At 40.9% G+C, this 12,741-nt stretch overlaps 1 protein-coding gene and 1 long non-coding RNA gene across 7 annotated transcripts in view; one reads left to right on the top strand and one right to left on the bottom strand.

Annotated features, from left to right (window-relative positions):
- Positions 1-9,925, bottom strand: part of zbtb44 (zinc finger and BTB domain containing 44) — a 78,053-nt gene extending 68,128 nt beyond the window's left edge. For 2 of the 5 annotated variants that reach the window (XR_014090421.1, XM_008425249.3), the window contains exon 1: positions 9,628-9,923. The gene's annotated coding sequence lies outside the window, so the exon portion shown is untranslated. Of the gene's footprint in view, positions 1-9,627 lie in introns of all 5 variants that reach the window. The other 3 variants (XM_008425248.3, XM_008425247.3, XM_017308271.2) reach the window with 2 other exon arrangements.
- A 393-nt stretch (positions 9,926-10,318) lies between these two features.
- On the top strand, positions 10,319-12,741 carry LOC145554466 (uncharacterized). Of its 2 annotated transcripts, none has more exons than XR_014090423.1 (3): positions 10,319-10,489; positions 10,743-11,781; positions 11,867-12,083. It is a non-coding gene; the product is annotated as an uncharacterized LOC145554466 (long non-coding RNA). The 2 variants fall into 2 exon arrangements; XR_014090422.1 differs by adding an exon at positions 12,100-12,741 and having other exon boundaries at positions 10,325-11,781; positions 11,867-12,020.

The following is a 12,741-nucleotide window of genomic DNA, read 5'->3' as shown; positions in this document are numbered from 1 at the left end:
ACAGGGAGGAGGTCGATTATTTTTTTAGAGATTAACTGTCTCATGTTAGGACAGCGAAAGTTTTAATACGTATGTAAAATGTATTTTTTTTAGTTAGATGCTGCCGCTTTAAGCAGTGGTTTGGTGTGAGAGTCACTACCAGGTGGAGCAGAAGCGGCGCTCCGTCTGTCAAATATTACTACCTGTAGCATAGCAGCTGTTCAATAGCGAGAGCAGAACCAGCGTCTTACATCGCAGCTCGAAGACTTAAATAATTTTGCGGGTTATTTGTTTAGCTTTCTGACCGTCATGCTAATCCGGGCGAGTGTTTGTAGCTGTGCGCTGCTTTACCTGCTATCTGATCCTCCATATGTCTTTTTTACTGCAGTGAGCCTTGATGTAGCCAAACTCCGTCAAGTATAGCATTGTTTTTATGTCGTATTAGCTTCGTTGTGTTGATGCATTTTGACGTGCTTCAATTTTCTGCCGCAACACGCAAACGTCCCCATTCACTCAGTGCGTTATAGTTCCACATCGCTTAGGATTTGTTGCTGCGCGTTTGCGCAGTGTGAAGGAAAGAGGAGACCAGCTGCACAGGCAGGCTGAGAAATGAGATGCAGGTGATCGGTATCGGCAACGAGAGCCAATGATCGGCGATCACCGATCATGCACTTTTTCACGGAAATCGGCCCGATTATGATCGGTGGCCAATCGATCGGCACACCTTTACTGATCACCAATGAAGCCAATCACCGATTTTTGCCAATCGCCTGAATTGACTGTTAATTTTTCGCTTCAGGTAAAAATGATATTAAGTGATCTGGCAAAATTAAAAAATTTCTGGCAATAAATTCACCTAATTTAGACATAAACATGCAAAATACTTGCAGGCACAATACAGCAGCTATTCAGTCAAAAGGACAATCAAACCTGCAATCAGTAAAATAATATTTAAAAGCAAGGCTCCAAGTTCCATAAATTAGTCAAATAAATCTGCCTATATCAAATAATGTCAAGTAATAAAGGAAACATTCAAATGCAGGCTGCATCAAAATAAACAATCCTGAGTTGCTAAATCATAAATTCCTGATGGTGGCCAGCTGATTAATGCTGGTTCTGATTGGTTGTTTCTGACTGTGAGGACTGCAGAACACGGGGAGGAGGCAGAGGAGATCGATTATTTTTCAGAGATCATCTGTCTTATGTTATGTATTAAAACTTTTGCCATCCTGTCTAAAATTATTACTGTTTAAGTTACGTCCTGCAGCTTTAGGCAAACGTTCGGTGTGAGAGTTCACTGCTGGGTGGAGGTTGAGCGGCGCTCCGTCTGTGAAATAAATGCTACCAGTAGCGCGTAGCGGTCCAAGAGCAAGAGCAGAACCAGCGTCTTACACCGGCAGCTTGAAGACTTCAATTATTTTTCAGGTTATTTGTTTAACTTTCTGACCGTGATGCTAATACAGGTGAGTGTTGGTAGTTGTGCGCTGCTTTACCGGCCACTCCGGATGTCCCTTTGTTCCTGCATTAAGCCTCAATATAGCCAAACTTCGTCAGGTGTTTGCTTTTTTAAATGCCATATTAGATTCGTTGCGTTGATGAATTTTGACGTGCTTCACCCCGAGGTAATTTTCTGCTGCAACACACACACTTCCCCATTCACTCAGAGTGTTAAAGTTCCACACTACAGGATTTATTGCCGCCCGCCTGCGCAGTGTGAAGGAAAGAGGGGTTGAGCTGCACAGGCAGGCTGAGAAGTGATCGTTTTGGTGATTGACAACAAGAGATCGTGATCGGCGATCACCGATCATACACTTTTTCACGGAAATCGGCTGATTATGATCGGTGGCCGATCAATCGGCACACCTCTATATTATATTATATAACATATTAACATAGGCTATTTAGCCGCATTTTATGCGGTTTAGTTAATGTTCACCTAGTTGAACCGTGAATCCAGATCCCATCACCAATAAATCCGATAAACGCATCCAACTTTTTCTCCGCAGTGACAAGAATCACTGACTGTGTGACTCCAATAACTTATAATAAATGAAATTAAACTCCACTTAAATTACAAGCACTTCACTGGGGTCTGAACGCACAGCCTCACAAACTCCTCCTGGTCGCTTCTGCAGAGAAATCTGCACTAGTTCAGTCAGTTGGATCTATCTGATCCAAAACAATCAACTGAACTCTGCGAGCTTTTCACCCTGTTCGCGATCCGGGTGTGCGCTTTTACAGTAATTTTTTGTGTGGTTTTGTTTCCCGAATGGACAGATGTAACTGGAGCTGGAAAGAATGGAGATTAATTGTGTCATAGAACGAGTTACACGACCTACTGAATGGTGTGCTCCCATTGTCCCTGTTCTTAAAAAGAGCTCAGGCAAAGCCTGAATCTGTGTAAACTTTACTAAATTAAATAAGTCAATGAAAAGGGAACGCTACATATTGCCCACTCCAGATGAAAAAACCTCTAAACTAAATCGAGCTGCAGTATTTTCCTCTCTTGATGCAGCCAGTGAGTTCTGGCAAATCCTAATACACACAGAAAGCTGCAGATTAACAACTTTCATCACTCCATTTGGCAGGTACCGTTTCAAGAGGTTACCATTTTTATCATCAGCGCACCTGAGATCTTTCAGTGGAAAATGCTGGAGATATTGGAGTGGCTTGAGGGTGTGGACGTTTTCATGGACGATATTCTGGTATACATGGAGCAACAAAAGACTAACACAACCACTGGCTAGAAAGGGTGCTGCAGCACATCAAACTGGTTGGTCTCAAATTAAACAGGGAAAAATGTTCTTTTGGACAGAGCCAGTTGCGCTTCCTGGGACATGTCATCGACCATCCAGGGGTCAGGCCAGACCCAGAAAAAATGGAAGCTTTTCAGCTGCTATCACCACCTGAGAATTTGCAGGAGCTTAAAACAGTCCTGGGAATTATGAACAACCTTGGGAGGTTTGTTCTCTTCCTTGCCACTGTAATGCAATGAACTGTTGAGGAGTAACAACGTCTGAACCTGGGGCCTTGAGCAGCAGTCAGTATTTGAGAAAATAAAACATGCTGACTACAGCTCCAGTCCTTCCCTTCTAGGACATCCCCAAACCCACAGTAGTTTCAGCAGACACAAGAAGTTATAGGCTGTTCCAGATTCATGGAGAAGAATGGAGGCCGATTATCTACTGCTCCAGAAGCCTCTCAGATGCTGAAACATGCTACACACAGATAGAAAAAGAATGTCCGGCTAGTATTTGGGCTTGTGAGAAGTTTGACAAATATCTTTGTGGTCTGGATCAGTTCAAGCTGGAAACTGATCAAAACCACTGGTGCCATTAGTAAATAACCAGAGCATTGATAATGTTCCCTTGAGGTGTCAGCGTCTTCTCACGAAACTTATGAGATACAAACCTGAAGCAGTATTTGTACCAAGAAAAATGCTTGTTGATGCTCTGTCTCGAAGCCCACTGTCACATGACAAAAAAAGAGGGACATGCACACAGAGCTGGACAGTTATGTGGCTCCCATAATCCAAAGCATCCCTGCATCACCATCAAGGATGGACAGTCTTAGAAAGGCCACAGCAGCTGATGGAGGGCTTTAGACTATCGTCAAACATATCAGAAATGGGTGGCCAGAATACAGCAGAAAAGTGCCGGTGAAGATCAGAGCATAAATGAAAGTGAAAAATTAACTTTCAGAAGCTAATGTCTTGGTCATAATAGGTTGCAGAATTGTCATCCCAGAGTCAGAGAAGGCAGAGATCTTCAACAGAATACATGATGGCCATCAGGGGCTCACTAAGTATAGAGAGAGCAAATTAATCTGTTTGGTGGTCTGGTTTCTCTGGAGATCTCAGTAAAGTTGTGATGCAATGTCAGATTTGCCAAGAACAGAAACAAACACAATAGAAGGAATCACTCATTTTCACTCCTTTGCCTGATCGAACATGGAAAAGAATTGGTGTTGACATACATAAAGAACAGTTATCTTATATCAGATTATTACTCTTGATTTTTTGAGGTTTTACACCTGCCATCTACAACCACCAGCCAAAAAATTCAGAGGCTTAAAGCAACCTTTGCTAGGTTTGGAATTCCAGATGAAATTGTGAGCAACAATAGACCCCAGTTCGCCAGTGCAGAATTTCAGCTGACGGCAAGCGAGTTTGATTTTAAACACATCACATCTAGCCCTCACCATTCACAAGGAACTGGTCATGCGCAGAGAGCAATGCAGACTGCAAAGAGGATTTTTCAAAATAAAGACCCTCTATTAGCTCTCGTGCCGCAGATCAACTCCATGTTCCACAAAAGTCTCTTTTCATCCGCAAGTACCGATACGTTAAACCATAGGGGTCATAGGCTTATACCGTCTTTTTAACATGTCTGGTTAAAAAGCAAGCAAAAAGCAGCAAGACTCTGCCTCCACCAGTCTAACTTTCAACGTGTTCTTAAAGTGCACATTATAAACTACACACCAGTTTAGGGCTGAAACGATTCCTCGAGTGATTCGAGTACCTCGATTATTAAAATTCCTCGAGGAAAATTGACCTGCCTCGAAGCTTCATTAATTTATGTTTTATCATTTAGCGCACTGTGTTTCAGCCGGAACATTATTTGCGTTGAGCGGAGCTCTGACTTCCGCCTCCGAGTTGTTGATAGAAGCTATGTGTTAGCGGCATAACGTCCAATCTTCAAGTTGGGCCCGCGGGGATTTTACTGATTGGTGATAATTCCGGGTTTTCATCATTTTTGTGGGACCAATAAACATCCTTAAAATGACCGGCGCGATGCCGGGAGTTCGGCAGCCTTTCTGCTCCGGAGCTGCTGGTTGAACGGCGGGAAGAAGCTGAGGAGGATTTCTACAGGTGAGCGGAGAGACTGAACACGGCGGGTGGCTGAGGGTTGATGCTTACAGGGTAAGAGCAGCTTTACGGACGAACCGCACAATAAACTTATATCATCCCGGTCTGATCAAACGGGAGGCGGAACATGGCTGGTAGATGAGTTTCTGAACGGAGGAGCCGTAAATATCCCTGTTGCTCCCCCGGTCTACAAAAAAGTAACTGGTAGGGAAGCTCAAATGTGGAAAAAATAGACTGATGTTGATATCCGATAGCAACACTGGTGTTATGGAAGATTTACCAATATTTTATTTCATAAGTTTTTATCCGATTACTCGATTAATCGTAAGAAAAATCTATAGATTACTCGATTACTAAAATAATTGTTTACAACAGCCCTACACCAGTTTTTAAATTGTTAATAGGTCAAGTAAAACCAGAGTTATGCTAAAATAAGTAAACCATATTTTTCCGAATGTCAGAGAAATGTTAAAAACCGTTTTTTCCGGTGATGTGAAAGGGAAAGAGCTTCCAAACATAAAAAAATGAAACGCAACATTAGATTCCTTTGTTTTGGAAATCTCAAATCTTCAATAAATAATGATGGGCTGTATTTTATTGATAAGAAATTAAGTAAAGTTGCGCAAGTAACCGTGAAAGTGAAGCGGTAACAGAGTAGAGGCGCGAATGGAGCAGCGGCAAAAGCAGTGAGATCGCGTAATTAATGCAAAGTTTGGATATTGGAGCGACTGGTGGCATCCATTTCGTAATTTTATTTTAGCTTAGTGGTTTCTGTTGTGTATATAAAGGATTACCTGAAGGATGAATGCGCAGCAGGCAGCGGCGCTCTGTTTTGAGCTGGAAGACGAAGAGGAGAAATCCGCAGCCAGAGTCCGCGGCACACTGAGGATTGCCATGATGACAATGGCTGATCGATCATTCTTATTAGCAACTGACAAAGAGTATCAGAGACTGAGAGTACGATGAGATCCTGGCAGCCTGAGAGGCAGCTACTCAGAGAGTAGCTACCATTACCCTGCGCAGCTGCAAGGAGTCGATCACTACGGGGTGAGGCAGAGCCACTCCCCGAGCAGCTAGAAGTAAACAACTTACAGCTACGGCTAACTCCGGGAGCCAAGGTAGAAGAGCCTTTTCCCAATAGTCCAAGAGACTTTACTCCTCCCAGCACCCACACATTTTTTAGCATCTTGTTTTGACCTATAATGTTTTGTCAAAAATTGTATACAAACAACTGCCTTCATTTTCATGCTAATGTTATAAAACTGTGTTGCTTGCAATATTTCTACATCACTTAAAAAATTTACAGTGTATATTGTCATTCTAAATTATAAAAAACCATTCATATTTGAGCGTTTCACAGTAAAAAAATTACAATTTTTCCAAATCAGATTTTGGTTTTCTGTGACTCAAGGTCCAAAATGCAGCCACAGTATTTCCAAAAGAAAAACATAAGTGCAATCATTTGCAAATTGAGAGTCTACAGAGGTTGATAATCTCCCCACTCAGCTCCCGGATCACTGTTGAAACTTTTGAGTTTTATGTCAAATCCACATGAATTAAATGACAAAAACTAATTTCTCACTGCATCTTTGGTTCATTTTGTCCAGCTGTAGATTCTAAGTCTCTGTCCAATCAGATTTTGTGTTGTTGATGTTTTTAATCAGTTTTCAGTTAATTAAATCTAAGTCTATAGAACACAAAATATCACTAAAAACACTGTCCCTCGAAAATCTTTCAGAAAATTGTTGAAGTGCATTGAATCGTATCGCCTGCCAAATACCGGGATATGTCAGTGATCAGAATATCGTATATTGTATTGTGAGATTATTGTATCGCTACACCCCTACTCAGAGCTGAAGCAACAGCACCATCTGCACCACTTGCTTTAACTAAAATTGCTGAGATGGACAGTAGTGCCCCAGCACAAGTCGTCATTCTAGATCAGGGGTATCCAAAGTGGGTCCTGGAGGCCCGGCATCCTGCATGTTTTAGTTCTCTCCCTGGTTTTACACACCTGCATCAAATGATGGCTCAACAGAAGGCCTAAACAGAATCCTGACTTGCTGAGTAGGTTGTTACTACCACTAGGGAGAGAACTAAAACATGCAGGATGCCGGCCCTCGAGGACCCACTTTGGATACCCCTGCTCTAGATTCTGCTTCTGCAGATTCGAATGAGTCTGAGGTCCCAGCACCCACCCCTACGAGTGCACTAGGACACATTCGAACTAGATACAGATGCTTATGCAAACCAGTTCAGAGATTAACTTTGTAGATTCTCAAGCAATTTGTTAGATGCTCTCTTTTGGGGGGAGGGGATTGTTAATTAAAAAAAACTTAAAAAAGGGGGGGAAATATAAGAGACGTAAGTATGTGTGTATGTTCATGCAACTAGCTTACTTTGGTAACAATCTTGATTTTGAACTTTATAAAAGAGAGCTAGTATTTTTGGTTATGTTTTAAATTGCATACTTTATTTAGGAAGTGTCAAGAGGTTCATTTAAATTTTTAATTATAGTATTCACCTTTAGTTCCGTTAAATATATCCACAGGCATGAAGTGACATCTGAATAGAAAGACTGATTACAATTAGTCATTGTGGCTAACAAAGAATCCTGTAATGGCGTTTAAAGTTTCTACAAACATGGTTTGTTTTGAAAAAGGGGAGATGTCATATATAGAACTCTGTTACTTTATGTTACCGTTACTGTGGTTACAGCAGAAGACTCTTGTATACTGTGTGTCGGGTTCTGAGGGAAAACTGTTAGAGCTGCAGTCCATTGGTGGTGGTGTGTTTTTGCAACAGTCAAAGCTTAAAAGACAAAAACTAAAGCTCGTCCATTCCACAAATACATCTTTAAAAATGCATTTTGATCGTTGGCGGAGCAGGGCCACGGTATAGGGGGGAAAAGTTAAAATCTATCTGATATGAAATGGTTCATTCATGCTTAGCGCACTTGACTGTGACAGTGTTCAGTCAGTAGAAGACCAGAACGACTGTGGCAGTTACTATGCCGTCAAGAAAAATAATTCAGTCAGGTTCTCCAAAAAATAGAGATAAGAGAGGGAAAAAGACAAGAGTGTCAATTTGTAACACAGTTTTGCTCCGAGAGGCGAGTAGACTGCGTGAGATTATCAACCACTTAGCATAATTAGCTTAGCTACAGACTATTGTTTACCTCCATTTCACTAGCATTTAATGAATTAAGGAAATAAAAGTTTCCAACATATTCATATATTTAACTTGTCCCTGTACCTTTTACCACACTTAACAGATGAGTCAGTCAGCAGCAGCTCTAACCCACGTCCGTCCTGACCTGTCCTCTCCTAACTGAAATTAATGCTGCAGTATGTATATTTTATATATATATTTTTTTTACATATTTGTTAAAACTGTAATTATGTTGTAACAGTATAGGATGAGAGATAATCGGTGAAACATTTCCTCTGCCTTCTCCCAGTGCTATCTAGAAACAACCAATCAGAAGCAGGAGGCGGGTTTTAGCGCCGTCAGTCAAAATCTCATGTGGCTGCTCATCCTCCCTCCCCCTTGCTCTGTGCTACAGCTAGCATAGCCTGTTGTAAATGCTGAGTTTAGCTAGCATAGCTACCAATGATGGCAGATAAACTGTTTTCCTGTAATAAGTTTTTTCTCTGCCATTAGAACATTTAGCAGTGAATGAATGAGCTTGATTGACAGTGCTAAGACACTTCTAATGGTTCTGATTGGTTGTTTTGGCTGGAATGTTGTAGTACTTTAGCCAGCAATAGTAGCTCAGGGAGGAGGTGGAGGAGATTGATATTTTCATAGATTATCTGTTTCATAGCAAACTATCATATGATGACAGCTTTTACAAATATGGAGAAGCTTGAATAAAATGCAACTACATAGCATTTTTTGAGAAGTCTGGATTGCTTTATTTATACTTTGCACGTTGTCTACAATTGTTGCTGGTGGGGAGAGACATTTCAGTGATCTAAAAGTAATAGAAAAAATTAAGCAACCTATTTGCATTCTGTCTGCGGACTATTGCATGTAAAATTCACTAGCAGTAAATATTGTGCTAGTGTCAGTCTTGGACAAAAGAAAGCAAGGCAATTGTAAGACTTTAAAATTGCGACGCTTTTTATGGGTCAAATAGACTCAAAAAATTGTAACAGTGCAGGGGGCCCAATCTAATATTTTGTCATGGGGCCCAAGATTCCTGGCGGCGCCCCTGAGGCGGAGCCATCAACTCAGACCTTCTACTAATCTAGTGTTTTCATTATCGGCAGGACAAAAACAGGTAGAGGAAAGCTGGCATCAACTGCAGGGCAAGAGGAAAGATGCTCAATACAAATCTGCTATGATTATAAAGGGCAGCTTAGGGCTAACTGGCTAAAACTCAAGTGTCAAGTCAGACGAACATTCAACAGAAGCCCACTTAACATAAAACAGCTGGTTGCATCGATAAGTTCTCCTAAATCTGTTATTTCTATTAAGTCTTAATGTAAGACAAACTTCCACAAATCAGTGCACAAAACTGAGTAACTTCATCCTCAACTTCAAACAATACATGTCACTAATCTTATTTGGAAGTCAACAGTTTTCGCTTCGGCCTGTCCAACCGTTTGTTTTGATGGTACAGCTAACCGTCGTTAGCTGCTATGCTAACGCTACCTGATCAAATATCACCGAGTTAACTCAGGTCGTCTCCCCAAAGCAGACGCAACTAAGAAGCGAGTTAGCGTCTCACACACGGGTTCTCCTCATTTGTAAATGACAGTAAGAATTGAATTTACCTTTGGGCGGGAGGCCTGGGAAAACAGCCGGGGCCTCTGGATGCTGATGGCTCAGCTGACAAAAAGCAGTCGGAGACAGCGGTGCGCCCTGCTGCAGCTGCGCCGCTTCACCCGCTCACATTCCCCGCTCCTCTGAGGCAGTTGCCTGCCGCCCCGGCTCACCGTTTGAATGCCGCTCTGACGGAGTCACATTCCCATAAACAGGTCCTAAAAGTTACCGAGGTGCTGTTTTCATTCCTTTGTGGTCCCCGTTGTCTTCTATGTGCTATATTTTACCCCCACAATGCAACGCGCAACCCACACTGTGTCATACTGGAAGAAACAGGAAGTGTCACATTTGGCGACACAAGCGTCACCTCGGAAACCGAAACACTTCCGCTTCATTCCTACAGTCTGAACGGTCTCAGCGTGAGATCAGATCGGATAGTTCAAAATGGGTTGAACTATTAATACTGTTTTCCTTTCAACAGAGTTACATTTAGTTTATTTTTTATTTTTCGTAGATCCGTAGGATAGAACTGAAATTAAAGCTGCCAGCTGTGTTTGAGGCCTCGAAGCTCAGCGACGCTCCGATGTTTTATCAGATCATCAGACGCTGTCAGATCGTTATAGCTTAGCACGAACTGACGAGAAGGTCCTCGCTGCAGCATGCAGAATGGGGCGGGGACGGACCACTGTCAGCCTCATACCTTATATGGAAATTGGACCATTGCACTCCGGAAGTGAAGGGGGCGCTATTTTCCTAATTTCTAGTATAAATACCTTAAAGAAGCGGGTTTGAGATGCCGATTGAAAGAAGTTTGAGAGGGTTCATGTGTTCGGCACACGATCCAAAATGGAAAAGGCGCAAAGTCAGCAAAAGGTATTTTTACCTTCTTTAAAATTTTTATCACATAGTAAATCAATACGCTTTTCTAGATGACGTTGAGCATATAATAAACAGCTGTAGACTATTGAAATGCGTAATTCATAGAAGGTAAGGTTAAATTTAGCATGTAGCATAGCTAATTATTTCCCTGCAGGGCACCATTAGATAAAAATAGAAAAGTAAATAAAATGTATAATTGATAAGTGTATTTTATGCTCAAACTTTGTTTTTTTATTTTATTTAACAGATCCACGTTTCTATTTGTAACATTCGTAACGGAGAGAAGATTATTCCGGATATTTCTGTCCTCTTTGCTCATACAAAGCCGATGAGTCGTTCAAGGTACAGAATCACATAACAAGAACTGCTACGGTTCAACATAACGGTATGTAAAGCTACACTTACACTATCATTTATTTATTTACCTTCTTAACAGTTTTGTAGTTGGTTTTTTTTCATAAAAAAGACTAGAAAAAGGTTAATCCTTTTTGAAATATGTTTTTGCACGCCAACATTTCTGGAAAGTCTAACACTTTTTATAAACTAAAAGCTGCCATCATAGGTGGGTGTAGTTCCCTCTACTTCATATATTTATAGTAGTAAATAACTGCAAAAAACACTAGTAAGAGTAACAGTATTAGGTGATATATCTACTATTAAGTACGGTTTTACTGATCATAATGTGCAGTGTAATATTACCCATTTATTTCTGCAGACATGAATTAAAATGAAGGTATGTGCACTGATAGTTATTTTAAAAATGGAAATTAAAAATATTAATATAAGTCAACAAATAAAGGTTAGAAGAAACCTGTGTGTCGTGTTTTTTATGGGTTAAAATATGCTCTTCATTCTGTGAAGTAACTCGCATTAGGTTGCATATCAACAAAATCTACTCAAATAAGAGTATAACATATGACAAAATAGTTCGTGTATGTATATATCCATCCATCCATCCATTTTCTTACACCCTTGTGTAGTGGGGTCGGGAGTTGCTGGTGTCAATATCCAGCTGGCGTTCCGGGCGAGAGGCGGGGTCAGGGGTCACCCTGGACAGGTCGCCAGTCTGTTGCAGGGCAACACAGAGACACACAGGACAAATAACCATGCACACACACACTCACACCTAGGGACAATTTAGAGAGACCAATTAACCTGACAGTCATGTTTTTGGACTGTGGGGGGAAACTGGAGAACCTGGAGAAAACCCACCATGCACAGGGAGAACATGCAATATGAATATGCTTCTCACCATGCAGGTACAAATGATGCCACCAATTTTGCAGGTAAAGATACATTCATAATCATATGCGTCATAGCCATTATTCTGGTGATATTCTTGCAATGCACCTGTTTTTCTGTAATTTTCAGATGCCTTTGGATGTACTGGAAGCTGTTCTCCAAGAGGTGATACTAGCACAGGGAGATGCAGCTTACCTCACCTTGGCATTAACCTGCAAGCGCTTTAAAGCCATTGTGTCTGACCCAGTGTTCAGGAAGAGGACTCACTTTGCTTGGCTGGATGGTAAGAACCTTTGACTTTTTTCCACATAAAACATGTTAAATTAGATTTAAACTACATGAAATTTATCATTCATTTACAGGTGAGATCAACGGGTAAATTTTCAAAGTCATTCAAGGCAGAAAACCGGATTCCTTTTGCAGTTGTTACGTGTTCTTCCTGTAACCGGCAATATAAAGACTGTGTGGGCTTCACTGGAAATGGAAGACGAGGAGATTACCCTCGTTACTACTGTGATGGCAGACCTGGACACTGCCCTGGATGTCAGTACTGAATGCAAGGAGAATAATAGTTGTTTTCCACAGTCTTTCACACATTTCAGTTGTCACACATTGTTCTTTTTTGGTGACATCTTTGTAAATCTGTTCTGCTGACATTTGGATTTGTTCTGTCATCCTTTAGTTTTTCACAATGTGTTCTTTAAACATTATGTAAATTTTTTAGTGTTCCTTTTGTTGTAGTTCAGTTGATTTATATTATTTAGTTTTTTGGTAGAACTGTTGTTTCCAGGAAAAGTAACATTGTGGCTCTAATATATTAAAGAGAAAGTAGAACCAATAAAGTAGTTGTAAATATATTGTAACAGCATTGTTTAACAATTGGATAACCTTGTTTTAAAATTTTGAAATACAAGCAAAGATAATACCTTTCAGTATTTCATGTGTAACGTTTCATATACTTTAACAATGACTGGAAGAAATAAAAATTGTCTTTGCAAACCTCA

This window comes from Poecilia reticulata, chromosome 13, assembly GCF_904066995.2.
Source record: "Poecilia reticulata chromosome 13, P_reticulata-male-v2, whole genome shotgun sequence".
Classification (NCBI taxonomy): domain Eukaryota; kingdom Metazoa; phylum Chordata; class Actinopteri; order Cyprinodontiformes; family Poeciliidae; genus Poecilia; species Poecilia reticulata.
This window is presented reverse-complemented; position numbering and strand designations above follow the sequence as displayed.